Consider the following 5,660-nt stretch of genomic DNA (forward strand, 5'->3'; position numbering starts at 1 on the left):
TAGTAAAGTAGGTCAAAAAGGGGATTAAGGCAACTTTTCAGCTGATGTGGACCTACCATAATAAATTAACAATAAAATGAAACACATGGTAATGTATTATTCATTAGATTAATAAGATAAATAATCACATATGTATCAATAATGATAAAAGTCTGAATTCTTATTATAAACTACAGAACTACCTTTTCCGAAGGTGATATACATAACATTATGTTTTAACTGCTTCAGTCGATTTTTAAAACCTGCTGGTTTAGAAAAAGATCTTACACTGTCAGACAGGGAATTTCAGGCGATTGCAGCCCTGTGTACAAAAGAATTACGACCGAGCTCAGTGTCTGGCTTATTAACTAAAACATTTAAGTTCTTCCTAAGATTATAGCTCCTAACAACTAATAAATTTATTTCCTCTAAACCTAAATTATAAAAGCCTTATGAGTAATAACTAAAATACCAAATTTATAAAAATATTCAAGAGGCATCCACCTCACACTTGCTAAGATATCTTCATCAGTCGTGCCATTTGGCAGCTTATGAATTAGTCTAGTGGCTCTGATATGTATCAATTCTAATTTTTTAAATTTGGAGCCAGAGCCCCAGACCACAACCCCATAAAGGACACATGGGATTACAGTCTTTAAATACAGAGTTTCTAACATAGACTTGGGTAGAAAACTTTTCCGTCTCAGCATTTTGACTTAAGTATTAAGAGTAAATGCCTATAAAAATCCAGCAACCAACGGCCAGAGTGCAAAATTTTTTTTCGCTGATATTTTGCCCACGGATAGGTATTGGTACGTAAGTAAACGTGATGTAGTTTGTTTTCAGAAAGGCCACTTCAATTTGGAGAAAATCGAAAAAATCTATTTTTGCTGTCGGCGACTTCAAAACAGCCGAAATTGAAGACGAAATGGGTCGTTCTCAAAATTTCGTTTGCATGCTAAAGGGAAGGAAGATGGAAAAAATATTTTCTGATGCGTCAGTTCATGGACGGTTTTACTTCTAGTTCGGTGACAAATATTCACCTTAGCAGTTATTTGAAAAGCGATCAATAATATTTTAGAACTGCTTTATTCTTAACCGAAAGAGATTTATATTTTAGCTGAAAGTCGCGATTAAAATTTTAAGCATGTGCTACACCTTGGTTTACCCTGAGACTCAAGCCATAAAGTCTTTAAATATCGTACTAAAACGTATGTAAAAACTGGCTTGGGTAATTCAGTTTGCGCTTCACACGAACTCTCCAAAGTTGAACCAAATTTGGTTGAAATTTGAGACCTAAGTAGCGGTTTGTTGGTGTTTACGACGGCTTGCCGCTACTGCCGAAAACTAAACTCGCATAAACTTAAAAGATTTGTGTTTAAAAAAAAAACCTTACTGTCTTACTCTTTTCTGGTTTACTTTAAATTTGTCCTGGGCAATTTGCTTCCTGGTTATCCTTGTTTCTTCTTCCCAAAATTACGCTAACGAGCTCGAAGCAAACCTTAATTCTTACTTCACCCGGGAATTTCAGCAGTCGAGCATTTTATCGCAAATATTAGATTCGAACAATCCTATTTCTCGTTCTAACTTCTACATCTTGCACGCTTTCAAAGTTAAAGCTTTCATAAAGCTCAAAATAGTTTACAGGTAAACGCTCCGATAGTCAAGGGCACATTTGTCGTTAATTATGTTGTAGTGTTGCTGTAGAGTTGCGTGAAAGAACAAAATTATTTCCACCGGGAAGGTATAAAGGAACAACGAGGCGAAAAGGGTGTTTCCGTTGTTTTCGATTTCACTTTAAGAGAACATTTTGTAATTCTCTTGCGGCCTTTTCTTCAAATTTCAGCTGTCCATCAAGCCGTAAATAACTGTTTTTGTTTTTTTTTTTGTTTTTTTTTTAGAACACTGGTTTTTTTTAAACCAGTGTTCTAGTCTGCGACTCTACACATGTTTCGCAATACCATTTTGCTTGAATTAAAAAGGAAAACAAAATAGGGGTCTTAAGAGATTAAAAACTTTTCACAAAATTTAAAACAAACGACTGACAACAATCTCTTGAGTTGATCTTTCTGAGAGACTCTTGCTGCAAAGCGCTGTACTCTTTACTATAATTATGCCGATGTTTATTGGTTGAGCTTCATAGGCAAGTCTTTCAGACCGGTAAATGTTCTTACACATGACAGATATCGTTTTAAAAGAACGCGATTTAAAGTTCCTCCTGACAGGTGCATTTTTTGCCAAAGGTGATCAATAATAATAATAATATTAATAATAATAATAATAATTTAATTTAATTTAATTTAATTTAGTCCATTTTCACTGCATTAAGTTTTGCAGTGGGGTCGGACTAGAAAGGAACATAGGAACCATTCGTGCTAGTCCACCCTCCCACCGATCCCACCCCAGGGGAGGACATCCATCACACAGTAATCTCGTAAGCGGGAAATTAACGTCTCCTACCCCAACCCTGCAGGAGACGGGACCTCCATTTATTCGTCCCTATTCGAGAAGACTAGAATATCTAACCATTTCTTGATGTTATAGAAAGGTAGCAAATTCTTCTCAATAATAATAATAATAATAATAATAATAATAATAATAATGAAGCATTTCATATTTATAGCGCTAAGCTCGACTAGTTCTCCATAGCGCTTTACAAAATTATAGACTAATTAACATAGAAATTGAATTATAAAAAATCGTAGATTAAAAAGCGTCTTTGAACAAGTATGTTTTAAGGTTCTTCTTGAAAATTGCAACAGATTCAGATGTTTTCAGGGAATATGGTAAATCGTTCTAAAGCTTGGGACCCGAAATGGAGAAGGCACGGTTACCATAGTTCTTTCGAAATGTTCTTGGAACTATCGGGAGCATTAGTGATGAGGAACACAGTACACGAGAGCCATAATTCCTTTGATGCAACTGTTCAGCAATATAAGTTGGAGCTAAGCCATGTAGACCTTTATAGACATTTTGAGAGATATTTTTAGGATAATGCGATACTTAACAGGTAGCCAATGAAGTTTCTTTAATGCAGGTGTAATATGTTCCCATTTCTTTGTCAAAGCAATAGCTCGCGCAGCAGCGTTCTGTATAGACTGTAGCTTGTTAATCATATAGTTAGGTAGTCCATAGAGAAGGGAATTGCAATTATCCACTTTGGATGTAATGTAAGCATGAATCACAATCAACCTCTTCCTTTCACTTTGATGTCGGTTTTCGGGATATCAAAGTGCTCATAGATATTCTGAACCATCTGAATGGGCGTGGACAAAACGTGGGGTAGGCCATGGCCCGCCTTGTGGCCCACCCTGTGGCCTTACCCTATGGCCCACCCCATGGCCTACCGGTGGTCAGATTTTTAAAAACATAAAAATAAAATCAGTGAGAGTCGAACGAGTACGCTGGCGTACAATGCTATGCCTCTAAAAAGGGTATACTAAAAAGTCACTAACACGATTTTCAACGTCCGAGGGAACGATGCAAATATTACAGCACTCAGCCTTGAAACATCTTAACTCTATCTTCCCCACCCAAACACTCAACCATAACGGTAGGTTAATGGGAGGGGAGAGGAGGGGCTTCTATTACGTGGTCGCTGAGGATATCCAAAATGGCGGCTTCACGATCCATGCAGGTTGCCAGCTGGTAACATATAGTGGAGCGCTGGTGTAAAAATGTAATGAACGACATTATATCGGACAACTGTGACATATCTTAGTAGGAAAGCGCAAACAGTGCGTGCCAGGCCAATTTCTTAAGTGCCGCTTTAGTGTTGTAGAGTATTGAATTTGCAACAAGCAACCCCCCATAAACATTTCCCAAACTTTACTTGCTTTTCCTATTGAAGTGTGGTAGCATAACAATACAAGTGGTGTATAAGCTGTTCTCTGTGCAACAGGAAATTTATATGGGATACTATCTTGCGTGACATTGAGTCAAAAAGGCATAACACAGAGTGATTGACAAATTTAACAATCTCTTTAATATATTTTCTTTTCTTTTTATATCTCAAAATAAACGTCCTAAAGTTAGTTAATGAATTAATTATTGGCTTGTTCCTCAAAAAACAAATGGTGACATAGCACAGACTGACAATTGGTTTGAGCCATGAATATTTTGAACTTGACTGTCGATGTCAGAAGGTTACGAAATTTTGGTCGGAATGTGGCCGCCAAAACAGCAGAAGAAAGCCCTTGGTAAGACAGTCCCCAGGAAAACGTTGAAAGGTTTGCAGCAATGCTGTGCTTTGAAAAATCTGACCACCAGTAGGCCATAAAGTGGGCAACAGGGTAGGCCATGACTTAGGCAATGGCCTAGCCCACGTTTTTTCCACACCCCATCTGAATAATTGCAAATCTTGACAGCTTTGAAGCTGCAATAAGTTCGCAAATGTTATAGCTGTCATAGTAGATGGGATGCCTGAGGGCAACTTCTTGAAGGATTGAACAGTTTATCTAAAAAGAAACCTCCTTATCAAGAAAGGACCTGAATGGTGAATAAATTAGCAATACATTTGACCCATTCACTGCAGTGTTAGAGGACAAACTTTGTTTAATTAGAGCTGGGTTAGTGTTTAAAAGGCGGGGGTAGCAGGTGATAACGTCACTATTTCTCAAACTAATTTTCCGTCCTGCCGTGCTATCCCTTTCCCGGGCTGCCTTTTCCGTCAACAAGGCACTTATAGTAACCTGAGGACAAAGTTCCATCACGGTCACAATGGCTTCAACGTCAAAAAATATTCTCTGAGCCAACAGCAAGAAAAACTCCAGTTTCTTGTAACACTGCATAGGAACCCGCTTTGGTTAAACCTCTATCTGCTTTTGGCCTTTCAAGTTGCTGATATCCTCACTATGATGAGACAGTATTGAAGGCTCTTTACACTTGTCTGGAACTCGGCGTGTCCATCCAATACTTAGCAATGCTCTATGCGCTGGACATACTGTCATCTGGGAACTATTTTGGGGAGAGAAGAAGACCGATGCTCTCGCCAGAATCAACTCAACTTCACTACCTATGCCGTGAAATGCAAACATCGCGTTGTGGACGGTAACATCCCGCTGACAGCTAAGTAATGGAGTACATTCCTTTGCTCTATTCCTGTCTCTTTTGCCGTGACCACATTGGCCTCCCACAATCGATTGAAATGAACAAGTATTTTTCATTGTTCTTTTAAAGAGGTTTGAACCAGTTTTTGTGTTTTGAGTTCACTAAGTTTATATTTAATTTATTGACTTTGTTGTCAAAAACTGACTGTCGTAAATTTAAATTACCAGCTATATCTTTTTAAAAGTATTTAATCGTTACAATGCAAAGATATGTGATGGTGGAAAAGTCTACGAGATTTATAAACAATGCTGTCTTTTGCTCTTTTAATAAAATAATCCCTTTTTCGGTCATCCGAAGGAGTTTGCTCTTTGTCACGCAACTCCACTCCTTATCGGTTATCTCCTCAATTTATAACTCTATTGTAGCTAATTTAGAGGGTAGCAACATCAATAATATTTATTTAAAAATCCAATAAACCTTGTCTCAATTTAATGTTTGTAGTGCGATAGGGTATTTAAGAAATACGTTACGTTTCGGCTAAGAAAAAGGTTATCGTTCCCTTTCAGAAATAACAAGTCGTTTCAGTCAAATATTCAAATGTCTCATATTTCAAACAAACTTTGATCAACTTC

The 5,660-nt window shown here is 37.5% G+C and overlaps 1 pseudogene; it reads right to left on the bottom strand.

Moving 5' to 3' along the window:
* On the bottom strand, positions 1-721 carry LOC148738298 (uncharacterized; annotated as a pseudogene).
* Positions 722-5,660: the final 4,939 nt, after the last annotated feature.

Source organism: Stylophora pistillata, chromosome 2, assembly GCF_964205215.1.
Source record: "Stylophora pistillata chromosome 2, jaStyPist1.2, whole genome shotgun sequence".
NCBI classification, from domain to species: Eukaryota; Metazoa; Cnidaria; class Anthozoa; order Scleractinia; family Pocilloporidae; genus Stylophora; species Stylophora pistillata.